The sequence below is a fragment of the Crocuta crocuta genome, unplaced genomic scaffold (assembly GCF_008692635.1).
Source record: "Crocuta crocuta isolate KB4526 unplaced genomic scaffold, BGI_CrCroc_1.0 scaffold395, whole genome shotgun sequence".
Classification (NCBI taxonomy): Eukaryota; Metazoa; Chordata; class Mammalia; order Carnivora; family Hyaenidae; genus Crocuta; species Crocuta crocuta.
In genome coordinates this window covers 1815810-1832142 of record NW_027532601.1, presented here as the reverse complement: position 1 = coordinate 1832142, position 16333 = coordinate 1815810, and positions in this window count along the sequence as shown.

The window sequence follows — 16333 nt, the reverse complement described above, 5'->3', positions numbered from 1 at the left end:
GGGGGGGGGGGGAGAAAAGATGGATTGCTCTTTTTCTCAGAGATGAGCCCACACAAAACAGTGTGAAACGTCTACATTTTCACACAAACTAGTTAAAACTACTTTAGCCTTACCTCATTAGACTGATTTCATCGGAGCTAAACATGCAGACTCCTACAGTCAACACGATTAAAATAATACAGGCTGGAAGGCTATTGCAGATTTCCAACTTAGTAGATGGGTCTCTCTTCTTCTAGAAAAGGCATGTGTTTCCTACCTAGCTTGACCACTGATTAGATTAAGGACTTAGATCCAAAGGTAAATGTAAAACCAATTGTATTGCAGCTGTGAGTTTATCACAGTGGGTAAACTGAGGCTGGCTACTTTGATTGGAAGCACGAATGATTAAATTGGAGTTCTGTTCCCAACTAAGAAACTAAGGTTTTTCATTTCATTTATCTTGCATAATAATAATAATTTAAAATCACTAAGCTCCTCACAAGGATTTTGGGATGCCAACAGTGATGAGGGAGCGTAAGGCAAGCTGACAGGCTGCAAACACCCACCCCCACCCCCCAGGTGGGATCTGTGTGATGTTCCTCAGGCACCCCTGGCTGCCCAAGAACAAGGAAAAGGGGGAAAACAAACAGTTAACTGATAGAGATCATAGTCCTGAAGGACCTAAAAGTCTCCATCACCCTCCACAGTGATGTGGGAAACGAAGGCGGAAGCAAATGGTGGATAGAATTAAATTTCCTTCTAACCTGCAGCCCATTGGCAAATACTTGAGGCTGAAAGAGAAAAATGTTTCTCTAGGAGCTCCCTACTATCTTAATGCTAATGCTTTGCTAGAGGGAAAAACAACCTTAGCTGGACAATAGCTAGGCCTCCAGTATCCAGTATCTCCTTTAGCATATGAAAATCTCACTGGAAACTTCCCTTCGATGTTACCTCCCCCAGCCCCACAATATATACCCAGTGTCTCCCCATGGTCCCAGGGCAGTTCTTCCTGCCCTAGTCCTGTCCCCGTGCTTTAATAAAATCACCTTTTTGCACCAGAGAGGTCTTCAAGAATTCTTTCTTGGTCATTGGTTCTGGACCCCATGAACCCCACTATCACCCCAAAACCCTCATCAAATAGCTTTTAGGATATTTGATTTAGGGTATTTGATCTTGGTATCTAACATTTAGTATCTGATATATCAGATTTGGGCTTGATGTTGTTCTCTCTCTCTCTCTCTCTCCCCCTTTCTCTGCCTTAAGGCTGTACTTTCTTCATCGTTTTTTTCTAATTCCTGAAATGCAATTTCTCATTCCTGCTCATTCTCAGTAACCTGAGGAAACTACAGTTGTCAGCGTAGGCCCTTGATTTTGACCTTGTTCTGTCTTCTGTCTTCAGGGTAAGCATTTTTCACAGCAGGAGCACATAATGAGATTCTGGCCAGGATGGGACCATGCCTCAGAGGGAAGATCTCCTTAGTGCCTGTTAAAATGTACCCCCTTCACCCCTGCTGAACATTGGGGCACACTGGGGAGGTGGCAGCATTACTGGGAGCCCAGAGAGAGGAGAGCTTTCATGGGACATGGATGTGGGGGGCGGGGGGGGGAACAGGGGCAGAAACAGGGGTGTCTTGAGGAGAGAGTAGAGAACCATTGAGCAAGCCCTGAGTCCAGGCCAGCACCACAAGCAGAGCTGACCATCCAAGGTCGGAAAAGGTTAGGGTGGGAAGGGTCAGGAGGAGGATCTCAGCTTCAGAAGTGAAAAGCCAAAATTGGGGGAACATTAGGCATAGGACAGGTCATTGTAACATTTTTGCAAGTCAGGAGAAAAGAAACAAAGCTAAGCCCTGGAAGACACTCTGGAAGAGACCAAGAGGAATGCTGGCCTCTATTCTTAGGTACAGTGCAAGACAGGACTCCATTCATGAGTTAGCGCAGCCCAAGTCCTTGGGGAAGACTCACCACCTCGGGCACCGAGCCCTACGGGGCTTAGTGATGGTCTGGCCTCAACAGAGTTTACCCTGGGTGGGAAAGGTGGACCTGAAACATGACAGCTTTATAGAAACTGTTGCCTTACAGCTTAGAACAGCAGGAAAAAATATATTCTCAACAAGCAAGAGCTACTGGTATAGACTGACATTCCTGACACTAGGCTTTTGGGTTTCTTTGATTTTTGTCTGTTTGCTGTCTGGAACATAACAATTCATTAGGTAGGATTATTAGTGACAAGCAGCAGACATCGACTCTGGCTGACCTAAGCAGAAAGAGTAATTTATTAAAAGGGAATTAAGTGTCTCATGGAATCACTGAAAGATCTGGAGAGTCGGTTCAGGAATCCCCAAATCCTACAGCAGGACTGGCTTTCAGCTCCCAGTTAGCAGTGGCCCCAGGCAGCAGATCCTATGGGCTGCACAGCGACCGCAGCTGCCATGGGACCTCAATCTTGCTGCCTCACCATAGTCACCACCACTCTGGGGACACAGTCATGTGCTTCAGAGAATCCTCTAAAGTCCCTGCTTCTGGGTCCCTTCAAACCTAAGGGTGGTGTGTGAGGTTGGCAAAGCCTAAGTCTAGCCTCATTGCAAGAACGGGAATTCCTTTGGCCATGATGGCAGGTAAGCTCTGATTCCCACAGAGATTCATCCAGCAGAGAACTCTTCACACAGGAGACACTGAATGAGGACTCAAGTGATGGGCAACTAAGAAGAATGATAAAAGCGATTACAGACCTCTAGCAGATCTAGAAGAGTATGCTACGGACTGAATGCTTGTGTCCCTGCTCCCAATTCATGTGTTGAAGCTGTAACCCCCCAGTGTAATAGTGTTGGGAGGCGGGGCCTTTGGGAGGTGCTTTGGCATGAGGGCAGCGCCAACTTGATGGGTTTAGTAATCTTACAAGAAGAGACACAAGCGATGATCTCTCTCTCTCTCTGTCTCTGCCATGTGAAGACACAGCAAGATGACAGCGGCCTATACACTGGGAAAGGAGTTCTCACCAGACACATGGAATCTGCTGGCACCAGATCTTAGACTTCCAGCCTCTAGAACTGTGAGAAATAAATACCTTGTCATGTAAGCCCCCCATTCCGTAGCTTTCTGTTATAGAAGCCAGAGCAGAGGAAAACAAGTTGAAATGAGCTAGATCTCACTGAGGGGTGACAATGCTGTGCCCCTCACGTCTCACTTTGTCTCACTCCTCGGGTTTCATGGCTATCCCTCTGGCCGAACGTCTGCTGGGGCTTCTCAGTGTCTGTGTCCTCTTCTTTCTCACCTGCTAACACCCCAGTTCCTGACCTCTGACATCTGGCTGTGGCTTGCTTTCCTCGTTGCTCAGGACATTTCTCCTTCTCAGACTGGCCTCTCCTGTCATTCAATGGTCACGGCAAGTGATTTGGACATCACTTCTGAAACATAACTGTGCTCTCCTCAGTGATAAAGCATTGTGCTGTCTCCTGGGGTCAGAGCTCTACAAAGTCACATGATGATAAGGCCCTAGAGGTAATTGGATCCCCGTGGATAGGGCTGTGATATATGTAACTCATGCCAAACCTGTGTCTCTGTGGACTGTGTGAAGCTAACTGTACTGTATCATTGAAGTGATGTTTTTGCTGACTTTTAACAATAGGCTCCCCAACCAATCATCCCCCCAGAGCATATCTGAATTTTCAATAATGAAGTGAAAATATTACCTTAAAAAACTTGTCTCTTGAATGCCCTGTACAATCATTGCCATAAATCTGACAAGGAGTTTGAGGGAAGAGAAAGTGGCTGCCTCAGCAGCTCTCCAGTAAAGCTCTTTATTTGCATATCTGTCTGTAGGCACAGCCCTAGCTGCCCTGTGGCTGAATTTCTTCAACTGTGAGGTACTTGAAACCTCCTAATGGCCACTTCATACCTGTTAAAAAGAGATCACTCATGAATGTTTGAAAAGCATTTTTTGCAAAATAAAATGCTGAGTAGTAATTTGGAAAGCGTGACACCATTCAGAAGGCAGAGAGGCAGAAGAGTAATTGCATTAGGACAAGTCCTGTTCTTTCCCTCAGAGATCAAACAAGATGGCGGCCGGAACATGCACCAGCGGTCCATTCTAAAGAGTCCCAGGTTGGGGAGGGGGGGATGGGCAGTGATAGATTCCTGGGAAGCAAAAACACGGCCTGAACCCAGCGAGGAACATACTCAGTCTCTGGTCGGAACCAGATAAAACATCTCTAGGGGAACTGCATGTAGGGGTCTTCGTCATCCACCCTGGCTGCCACAAATCTGTTCACTGTGGACTTGGACGTGGGAGTCTGTCGACCTTAAGTTAGGCTTCAGATATTGCTGTCTCTGCTGCTGTAGGGCCGCTGCCACTTCAGGGTTTCAGAAGGTGCCTGGTGTGGTTCACAGCATCCACTGTTTATATCCACTTAGCACCTCTTCTTTTCTTTAGGGAACTACCCTTTCCCTATTTCTAATGGTCCTGATAATCACTGTCATCAAGAGGTGGGTCTCCACAGCTGAGCCAGAACCTCTCTTCCCACACGATGAGTCCTGAACAGGTGATGTACATATGGAAACTGAGGTTACAGGCATTTCCACTATTCATCCAAAAGGAAGAGTTGAATTGTTTCTGCTGTTGAGATTCTCCAGATGTCCCCGGTGCTGTCCTTCCTGAGGATAGGGAAGTCAATTTTGCTTAACTTAGCTGAACTATGCCAACCTAATGATTCAAGCTCCATTGATGCCATCAATCAATTGTACTGGGAGAGGAAAAACCCTTGAATTTTAAGTCCTAGAAAAGCAAACAAACATACTTTAGTTTCTGGGAAACTTGTCAGAAATCATTTTTCCTATAGGCAAGGAGATACTTTTTAAGATTTTGTCTATGTGTGCAAACTTGGTGTGGCATTGACAATCTAAGTTTATGCAGGTCCTATGGCATCAGCAGAAAGAGCCTCACAAATCTTTTCAGGGAATAGTAACATGGTTCAGTCACTTGTGGAGGTGCAGATAATCATTAAACATCTTCGTTGACTTGACTAGTCAGATCTAAACAGGCTTCTGAGCCGTGAAGGCCCAGGGGATCTGAAATAACTACCTTGCCAAGCATTTTCAAAAACACATCATGCTCTCTAAATTCTGTTTGGCCCAAAAGATTGGCAGAGGCCCAGTTTCCCTTCCTTCGCTCTTGGAAATCCTCCCTTCTTCCCAATGCTAGTGTTAAGCAAAATGAGAACCCAAGAAAATGTGTGCTTGTTTCCTCTAAACTTAGCCCCTCGCTGGGGCCATAGCCTCTTTCTCAGCTCTTTTATATCACAGCATGCTTCCAGCAAAGGAGAAGATATGTATTATTGATTCTATATCACACATTTATATTAGAGTTATCTATCCCAGGGTATTTACAGGCGCCCTTTCAGCCATCAGCCCGCAGACAAAGGAAGCATTATGAGGGATGGTGTTGGCACAAAGGAGGTCATACTTCTTACTTAGAGCCAAAGCTGATGTCACCTGTAGAACTCTGAGAACATGACATCTAAATGAAGCCATCACATCCTTATCCCTCCTCCCCACCCCCAAAAGAGAAATAGCCAGAAGCATATTAATTTGTTGTTATTTCCAGGTTTTTCCAGACCTACTCCAATTTCTTTTTTTGTAAAAAGGCACATTTGCTTTCATGGCAAGAGCTGAGAGGCTCCAATCACAGGGGAGAGGAGCAGATGTCAGCAGACTTGGGTTCCAGTCCTTCTTTCCCTCAAACCACATAGTCCTACAAGACTCATGCTTCTCAACATTCAAATACGTATCCATACATGTCAGTACCAGCCTAAAGAAGTAAGGTAACCACCAGATGATTCAAGGAGCATTTTTCATTTGAGGACAATAGGTTCTGACCACTGCAGAGGAGGAAAAATAATTTTCCCCCTACCCTTCTAGGTTCTTGGATGAGACTACCTCTTCATAATAAGATGGATCAACAGGAGAAAAACAAATTTAATTACACATGCATATGCAGGTGCCCCACAACGATATGAGACTCAAAGAAGTAACCAGAACAGGAAGCTATATACCTTTTAGACAAAGAGATAATGAGTTTATAAAGAATTGACAAGACAAAAAGTTTGAGCTAAGGGTAGTAAAGTGGTGAAGAATAAGATTTGTTTATATAGCCTTCCTTGCCCCTAAATTCCCTGTGATGACTTCCATGCTTCTGCTACAGAGAGAGTACCTTTCACAAATTTATTTCCTATTTTCAGGGTGTGTTTATCGAGCCAGCTGTTTCTCAAGTACTTTAATTTAAAATAATCAATGTACCAAAGTGGCATATTTTGGCATAAGCCATTCTGAACCCTGATATCACTAATTTCAAGCTACAAGAGGTTTTTTTCCTCCATACCAAGCAATTCTCGACAACAGTGGGTGTCCTATGATTCAACTCAATTCTGACAGTATCTACCTAGAGATAGCATCAGATTCTGCATTTAAGGGTCCAATTCTACAAGAGTGCCCCCATTTCTGAGCCAATCACAAGTCCAGGTTATTTCCTGTGCTTCTGACTGACTGGCCATAAATCAGAGAATCCCATAAACTCCATTGTGGGCTCAATTAATTTGCTGGAGCAGCTCACAAGACTCAGAGGAACATTTGACTTATAGGTAATGATAACAAACTGGTAATATTACCCGTTTATTTAAGAGGATATAACTCAGGAACAGTCAATGGAATAGATGCATAAGGAAAGAGAAGGGGAAGGGGTACCGAGCTTCATGCCCTCTCCAAGTGTGCCACTCTCCGCAAATCTCCTTTTTTTGTTTTTGGGTTTTTTGTTGTTGTTGTTGTTGTTAATGAGGAAGTTCTCCAAACCATATCCTTTGTATTTTTATTGAGGCTTTATTATATAGCCATGGTTGATTAAATGATTGCCCATAGGCAATTGAACTTCATCTCCAGCCACTCCCAATCACAGTTGGTTATCTTGGCAACAAGCTTCCAGCTTCAGGTGCTTTCCAAAATTCACCTCATTAACTTAATCAAAGACGCCTTGGTTGCCCTCATCACTTAGGAAACCTCAAAGGTTTTCGAAGCTCTGTGCCAGTAAAGGGGACAAAGACCACATATCTATTTCTTATTATAAATCACAACATCACAGGGACTGACTCATCAAAAGCACTCCTGAGGCAGAATTTTAAAGGCAAACATTTGACTTTGGTTCCCTGTCAATAGTTTTAAGGGCCCTGAAATTACATTGTCCTATTGGCCTCATGGTGGGACGTGACAATAAAGTGGGTGGAGGTAAGAGCAGTGGGGATCTCCTGTGCTGTGGTTGAGAAGAGTGGGCTCCTCTTCCATCTCCACCACCGGCTCTAAGACCTTGACCAGGTCACTTGCCTTTCTGGACTTCAGTGCTGCATGTCCAAGTTGAAAAGATTGGAAATGATGAAAACTAAGATTGCTTCAACCACTAACATTCTGCCTCACCCTGTCTACACTCTAGAGGCAGCTGCCTCTCCTCCCTGCGAGGCCATGCTTGGCTGGCCTCGCAGGGAAAAATGGGAATAAAGCGAAACAAAGCAAATAAATCAGCCCTAGCAGCGCCTGTAAATTGTATTTACAACAAAGAAAGGGCTATGAACATTTTCTACATTAATGGTGCTGGAAAGTGTTAAGAGGCACTCATTGTGTACAACAGGCACTTCTATTATTGAGGATTAGGACAAATATTAACGATAATAATTCATTACCATTAGCAATGGTTGGCAAGAGCAGTTGTTGCAGGTGAGGAGTGGGTGGAACAGGAACTGTCTCTATCTCACCAAATTATCTCTAACAAATAATAATAATTTGAAAAGAGTGGTAGCTTTGACATTTTAATCCCTTTTTTAAGTTTATTTATTTTTGAGAGAGAACAGGTGCACGCGGGTGAGAGTGGCAAAGAGAGAGGATCCTAAGCAGACTTTGAGGTGTCAGCACAGAGTCCAATGTAGGGCTTGAACTCATGAACTGTGAAATCATGATCTGAGCCAAAATCAGGAGTCCGATGCTTAGCAAACTGAGCCACCCAGGTGCCCCAATATTTTAATCTATAATTTGAATATTTTTTTTTACATTTTTAAAAAATTATTTATTTCTGAGAGAGAAGAGACACACAACGTGAACAGGGGAGGGTCAGAGAGAGAGGGAGACACAGAATCTGAAGCAGGCTCCAGGCTCTGAGCTGTCAGCACAGAGCCCGATGTGAGGCTCGAACCCATGAATCGTGAGATCATGACCTGAGCCGAAGTCGGACACTTAACAGACTGAGCCACCCAGGCACCCCTATAATTCGAATGTTTTTAAGATTGATTTTGCAGATTTTGATGTCCAGAACTCAAACTAGTATAGCAACATGTTAGGTGCTTAGTGCGCTGAATGGTGGCTCCCAAAAAGATATGTCTGCATTCTAATCTCCAGAGCCTGTGACTGTTACTTTATCCAGCAAAAGAGTGACTATTAGTGTATATGACAATGGATGTGATTAAATGAAGAATATTGAGACAAGCAGCTTATCCTGGTTATCCAGATGGGCACTAAATGCAGTCACATGTATATTTATAAGAAAGAGGCAGGGTAGAGAGAGTTTTGAGACATGCACACTACTATGGACTGAATATTTGTATCCTCCCCAAATTCTTGTGTCGAAATGTTAAATCCTGGGGACCCTGGGTAGCTCGGTCAGTTGAGTGTCTGACTTCAACTTAGATTATGATCTTGCAGTTTGTGGGTTGGGGCCCCATGTCAATGCAGAGTCCAATTTGGATCCTCTGCCTTCCCCAACTTGCACACTCTCTCTCTCAAAAATAAATAAAACATTAAAGAAAAAAAAAGAAATCATAACTCCCAATGTGATAATTTTAGGAGATGGGGCCACTGGGAGATGATTAAGTCATGAAGGTGGACCTCTTATGAAGGGATTGGTGTCCTTATAGAAGACTCCAGAGAACTCCCTCACCTCTCCCACCACATGAAGTTTTAGCAAGACAAAGACAGCCCATGGACCAAGTAGTGAGCCCTCATTAGACACCAAATCTGCCAGTGCTTTGAGGAAGAAACAAACAAAAACCCAGTGAGATCCATCTTATGCCTGTCAGAATGGTTAGAACCAAAAAACAAAAAATAACAAGAGTTAGAAAGAATGTGGAGAAAAGGGAACTCTGAGGCACAGTTGGTGCAGCCACTGTGGAAAACAATATGGAGGTTCCTCAAAACATTAAAAATAGAATCCATACAATCCAGTAACTCCAGGACTGGGTATTTACCCCAAAAAACCCAAAAACATTAATTTGAAAAAATATATGTACCCCTATGTTCATTGCAGCTTTATTTACAATAGCCAACAATGGAAGCAACCCAAGTGCCCATTGATAGATGAATGGGTAAAGAAGATGTGATTTATATAGACACAATAGAATATTACCCAGCCACAAATTGAACGAGATCTTGCCATTTGCAACAACATGGATGGACCTAGAGGGCATGATGCTAAGTGAAATTAGACAGAGAAAGACAAATACTTATTTCACTTATATGTAGAATCTAAAAAAAAAAAACCAACAACAACAACAACCACCACCACACACACACACACAAACAAAAAACAAATGAACACACAGCAGAAACAGATCTATAAATACAGAGAACAAACTGGTAGTTGCCAAAGTGGGAAGGAATGGACAAAATGGGTGAAGAGGAGTGGAAGGTACAGGCTTCCAGTTACAGAATGAATAAGTTACTGGGATGAAAGCTACAGCAGAGAGAATATGGTCATTAGTACTGTAATTATGTTGTGTGGTGACAGACGACAGCTACATTTGTAGCGAGTGTAGCATAAGATCTAGAGTTGTTGAATCACTTTGTTGTACACTTGCAACTAATGTAACATTGTGTGCCAACTCTACTTCATTAAAATTAATAAAATCTGAAAATTTCGAGAAGCTGAAGAGGTTACATAACTTTCTACACATACTTAAGAGTCTGAAACACGAGCTCTGTTTCAAATGCCATCTGATTAGTGTCCCCTAACGCAGCCTCTCATTCTAAAAGAACTTGAGATACTAGGAAAAAAATCGCCCAAATCTAACACTAACAGATAATCTATTGCCAGGATCTGGGATTTCTTTTAACAGATGTTTGAAGTATGCAGAATGTCAAAGTCAAGTGCTTGACTCTATTAGTAAGTCTGGGAAAATGAGACAGGCCCAAAAAGTTTAAAATTTCAAATGAAATATAGAAAAAGGCAGAAGAAACTTATATGAAATGAATATAATGTAATTTTTTCCATCCACACTAGCGATGTGCTATTTACAAGAGACATAATACATAATGGCATGTAATAGTTGGAAGAAAACAGACCAAGAACACACAGATGCACACATGCACACACCACACACACACAAACTAGGCAAATCTAGCCAAAAGAAAAGAGATGTTGCTCCTACAATTAGAAATAAGATAGACTTTGCTGGGGCAAAAAAAAATATTAGTAAAGTTAATTATTACTCAACAATAAAGAAGAACAATTTACCGTGAAGATTTAACAATTTTAAACATATATGTACTGGGAGGCAAACCATAAGAGACTCTTTTCTTTTGAAAGAAGGAAAGCACAAGAGTGGGGGAGAGGGGTGGAGAGAGAGAGAGAGAGAGAGAGAGGGAGAATCCCAAGCAGGATCCATGCTCAGCTCATGGGGCTCCATCCCACAATCATGACCTGAGCCAAAATCAAGCGTCAGATGCTGAACCAACTGAGCCACTCAGGGTCCCCCATAAGAGACTTTCAATAGAGGGGCGCCTGGGTGGCTCAGTCAGTTGAGCATCCGACTTCAGCTCAGGTCATGGACTCACGGTTCGTGGGCTCGAGCCCCCATCGGGCTCTATGCTGACAGACAGCTCATAGCCTGGAGCCTGTTTCCAGTTCTGTGTCTCCCTCTCTCTCTGACCCTCCCCTGTTCATGCTGTCTCTCTCTCTCTCAGAAATAAATAAAACATTAAAAAAATAAATTAAAAAAAGAGACTTTTAATAGAGAACAGAATTGATGGAGAGAGGTGGGTGGGGGATAGGCTAGATGGATGATGTGTATGAGGAGGGCACTTGTGATGAGCACTGGGTGTTATGTGTAAGTGATGAGTCACTGATTTCTACTTCTGAAACCAATATTACACTGTATCGAGATAACTAACTAGAATTTAAATAAAAATTAGAAAAATATATGGACTTCAGTATATTTGCTCCAAATATAGGAAATAAAACTTTTCAGAATTATAAAACAAATAATAATAAGTGCAGTGCTGTGGTAAGACGTTTCATACAAGTCTCTCAGTAATTGCCATATCAGGCAGACAAATGATTACTAAACATGGAGGTTGAACAACACCGTGGACACGTTTTCTCAGTTGTACGAATGAATTCCTGCGACTAACACCTGGAGATTTTTAAAACCTTTCTAAAGATCTGTACAATGTTTACCTATTTGATGATACCCAATGCCAATATTCTATCAGTGACATTCTCTGATCACAATACCATGAAGAAGAAGAAATAGATAAAAGATGACCCTGAAATGCTTATACTTAGAAATCAAAAAACTCTTTTCTAAATAATTCATGGGTAATTGCAAAAATAATAATGAAAATTAGAAAATAACAGTTCATGGGGCACCTGGGTGGCTCAGTCAGTTGAGCATCTGACTTTGGCTCAGGTCATGATCTCACGTTTCATGAGTTTGAGCCCCACATTGGCTTCTGTGCTGGCAGCTCAGAGACTGAAGCGTGCTTTGGATTCTGTGTCTCCATCATTCTCTGCCCCTCCCCTGCTTTTTCTCTCTCAAATAAATAAACATTAAAAAAGAAAATAACAACACATATAAAACTTGTGGGATGAATCTTGCAAAGTATCAGAGGCAAATATACACACTTACATACACATTTTAGAAAGAAAAAACATTGAAATATTGAGCGAGGCATCCAATTTTGAAAAGGGTAAGAGTGTAGATCCTAAGGAAATTGAAAGAAAAATAATAACAATAAGGCAAAAAATAATTAAAGAGGCATCAAAAAATATATAAGAAAAGTTGGCTCTTTGGAAAGCTAAGTTGAAACAAATTATAAAACTGACTTAGAAATAGTGGAGAGGGTAAAATAAACAATCAGAAATGAAAAGGTGGAACTATAGATAGAATAGAGATTTTTTTAAAAATTTGTTTAATGTTTTATTTATTTCTGAGAGAGAAGAGAGAGAGAGAGGGCGAGCATGAGCGGGGGAGAGTCAGAGAGAGAGGGAGATACAGAATGAAGCAAGCCTGACCTGGGGCTCGAACCCATGAACCATGAGATCATGACCTGAGCTGAAGTAGGACGCTTAACCAACTGAGCCACTCAGGCGCTCCAGAATAGAGACTTTTCTAAAACATAAAACAAGGGGTTCCTGGGTGGCTCAGTCGGTTAAGTTTCCAACTCTTGATTTCAGCTCTGGTCATGATCTCACTGTAGGATCCAGTACCACAGCGGATCTCATTGTTATGAGATCCAGCCCCACGTCAGGCTCTGTGCTGAGCATGGAGTTCGCTTGGGATGATTCTCTCTCTCCCTCTCTCTCTGCCCCTCCCCTGCTTACAGTCTCTCAGCTTCTCTCTCAAAATAAACATTAAAATAATAATAATAATAAAATATAAAACAATAATATGAAATTTTTATCCCAGAAAAATCTTTTCTTGTACTGAGCTCATGCATAAATATGAGAAAGGATTTCTTAGGTGTTTATTTACTTTTTGAAGGGGGCAGGGGCAGAGAGAGAAGGAGACAGAGTATCTAAAGCAGGGCTTGAACTCACGAACCATGAAATCATGACCTGGGCTGAAGTTGTACATTTAACTGACTGAGCCACCCAGGCACCCTGTGAAAGGATTTTATAATCATGATACCAGAAACAAACTCAATGAAAGAGATTAATCAAATTGAAACATATAAAACTAAGACGTACCCTGTAAGTGAAAATAGTAATCCAAAAATATTTTAAATGTTTAGGAAATTAGAAAATGTTTCAACAAATATGACAGACAAAGGTTAATATATTAAATGTTCAAAGAATTCTTGCTAATAGGTAAAATAGATCAACATCCCAGTGGAAAATAGAAAAGATATTTGAATATATAATTCACAAGAATAGAAACCAAATGGCCATTGGATTTTTTTTTAAATCCCTCTTTGGCTCACTGGTAAACAAAAAATCCCAAACATAACAACAACAACAAAAAGACTGAGAAACATTTCGCTCCTAACACAAACTGACATAATATAAGACATGTCTAAGCATTGGTGTAAAGGTGCACTCTCATCTGGTGCTGGAAGGAGAATTAAGTTAGTATCAAATTAAGGAATTTGTTATATTTCCAGATAGCACTTCAAAAAGATATAGGAAGCACTTAAAATATGTGCATTCATCAGAATCAGCAATTCTAGTTCCATAATTTACTCTATGAGAAAAGTCATCGGTTTGCATAAAGCCTTCTTTGTAGGGATAGTCACACATATAATAGAGAAAGTTTGGTAACAAACTAAATATGCAACAGTGTGAAAAACAAAACTTTGCAACCATTAAAAATGGTGCTATAATGTTGATGGGGTTCTTGAGGAAATGGCTAAGAAAGAATTCTTGAGACCATCTTTGGTACAAAAGGGTGATTTTATTAAAGTATAAATTTTATTTATTAATGACAGGACCCATGGGCAGAAAGAGATGGCCTGGGATTATGAGGAGTGACTGATTCTATATATACTTTTAAGTTAATGGGGGTTAGAGATAATGTAAGTCTCTAAACAAGGCTTTCAGGACCTTGAGAGGCTCGCTACTGTTAAGCTAAGGTTACTTTTAGTCTTTAATAAAACAAAAACATGAGTTTCTTGAAGAAGGTCATGCTCTGTATGTTTCATATATCTATCAGTGGGCTGCAGGCTGAAAAGACATTTAATTTAAGCTACATTTCTCTTGCCTTTGTTTCCCACATCAATGTCACAAAGATGTAAACAAACAGACCAGCAGAACAGAAAATAGTGTCCAGGAATAGACTCATACATACACAGCCTTCTGATTTACAGCAAAGACATCAGTGAAATTTAGTGGGAGAAAGGATGAACCTTTCAGTGTAGTGGCATTGGAGCAACTGAATATTTGTTTGGAAAAATGAACTTTGATCTTTAGCTTATACTGTAAATAAAAATTAAGTTTGTGGTAGATCATAGACCTAAATGTAAAAAATAAAACTATCAAGCTTCTAAAAAAAAGTTTTTTTAATGTTTCTTTATCTTTGAGAGAGAGAACGAGAATGAGCAGGCAAGGGGCAGAGAGAGATGGAGAGAGAGGACCCGAAGCAGACCCTGGGCTGGCAGCACAAAGCCCAATGCGGGACTCAAATCACTAATTGCGAGATCATGATGTGAGCCAAAGTCAGACGCCCAACGAACTAAGTCACCCAGGCTCCCCAAAACTATCAATCTTCTAGAAGAAAACATAGACAAATGGCTTCATGACCTTGTCATAGGCAAAATTTTTTTAAGCAGAACACTGAAAGCTTTAACCACAAAAAAACCGAATTGATACGTCCGGCTTTATTAAAGTTAAAAACTTCTGCTCATCAGAACGTATCACTTCACAAAAATGGCACTTCACAAAAGAGGATGCCCACACAGTTGGTAAACTACAGAAGATACTGGACATCATTACTCATCAGGGATGTACACGTTAAAACCACAGTGATTGTAGCAAATACCTACCAAAATGACTACAATTAAAAAGACCAAAAATGCCAAATGTTAGCAAGGATGTGGAAGAATGGGAGCTTTCATAAATTCCTGGAGGACTATCAATTGCTTTGACCTGTTTGGAAAAATGATTTGACTACTAAAGTTAAACATACACCTACAGTTTGACCTGTTTCTAGTTTCCCAAGAGAAATAAAAGCATATGTCCTCAAAAGGACTTATATAAGTATGTTCACGGCCATTTTATTCATAGGAGCTACACAGTGGAAATAACCCAAATGTTTGTCAACAAAAGGATGAATAAACAAATTATGGTGTATTTATATAGTAGAATACTATACAGCAGTGGTGAAAAGGAACAAGCCATTAGTATATGCAACAAGATGAATGAATCTTTAATAAAATTATGTTGAATGAAAAAAGGTGGATTCCAAAGGGTACTTTTTAAAAATTGTATTCCATTTACGCAAAGTTCAAAAACAGGCAAAAATAATCTATTTGTGTGTGTATGTGATAAAACTCAGAATAGAGGTACCCAGGGGTGCCTGGGTGGTACAGTCAGTTATGCGTCTGACTTTGTCTGAGCTCATGATCTTGCAGTTCATGGGTCCGAGGCCGACATAGGGCTTAATGCTGACAGCTCAGAGCCTGGAGCCTGCTTCAGATTCTGTGCCTCTCTCTCTATCTCTCTCTGTCTCTCGCTTGCACACACACTCTCTCTCTCTCAAAAATAAAATAAACATAAAAAGAAAAGAATAGAGATACCTATGGGTATCTTAAATGAGAAGGAGTCCAGGGAAGCCTGTGAGTTGATGGAATGCTCTATATACTGACTGGGTGGGGCTGATAGACAACACGTAAGTAAACCTTTATTGAGATGAACATTTAAAATACACACAACTTTATGTATGAAAATTGTACCTTAGAATCTAAGAGATGCTATAAAAGAATATTTAACAGTACAGAGAAATGTTAACATTGTATTAAATAAAAACGAGGGATGCATGAATGGCTCAGTCGGTTGAGTGTCCGACTTGGACTCAGGTCACTGTCTCACGGTTTATGGGTTTGAGCTCCACATCGGGCTCTGTGCTGAGAGCTCAGGCTGCTTTGGATTCTGCGTCTCCCTATCCCTCTGCCCCTCCCCGCTCACATTGTGTCTCTCTCTGTCTCTCAAAAATAAACATTAAAAAATGTTTTAATAAAGAATAAAAATAAATACATAAAAACAAGGTTCATTCATTAATTTTTCTGTTCAACAAATATTTTTTGGGCATCTACCAAATACCAGACATTGTCCTAGGACACAGAGAATGATAGCGAATAAAATAGAAAATGTGTTTGGATCCAAGCAGTGTACATTCTAGTGTGGAGTTTGTTAAACTATAAGTACATGTCTGATTTCACTCATATGTGGAATCTAAAAAAAAAAAAAAAAGAACTCATTGATTGATACAGAGGCTGAGATAGATGATTGCCAGAGGTGGGGAGGAGATAGGGATAGGTATTGGGTGAAATGGGTGAAGGTGTCAAGAGGTACAAACTTTCAGTCCAAGATTAATAAATCTTGGGAATGCAATGTACA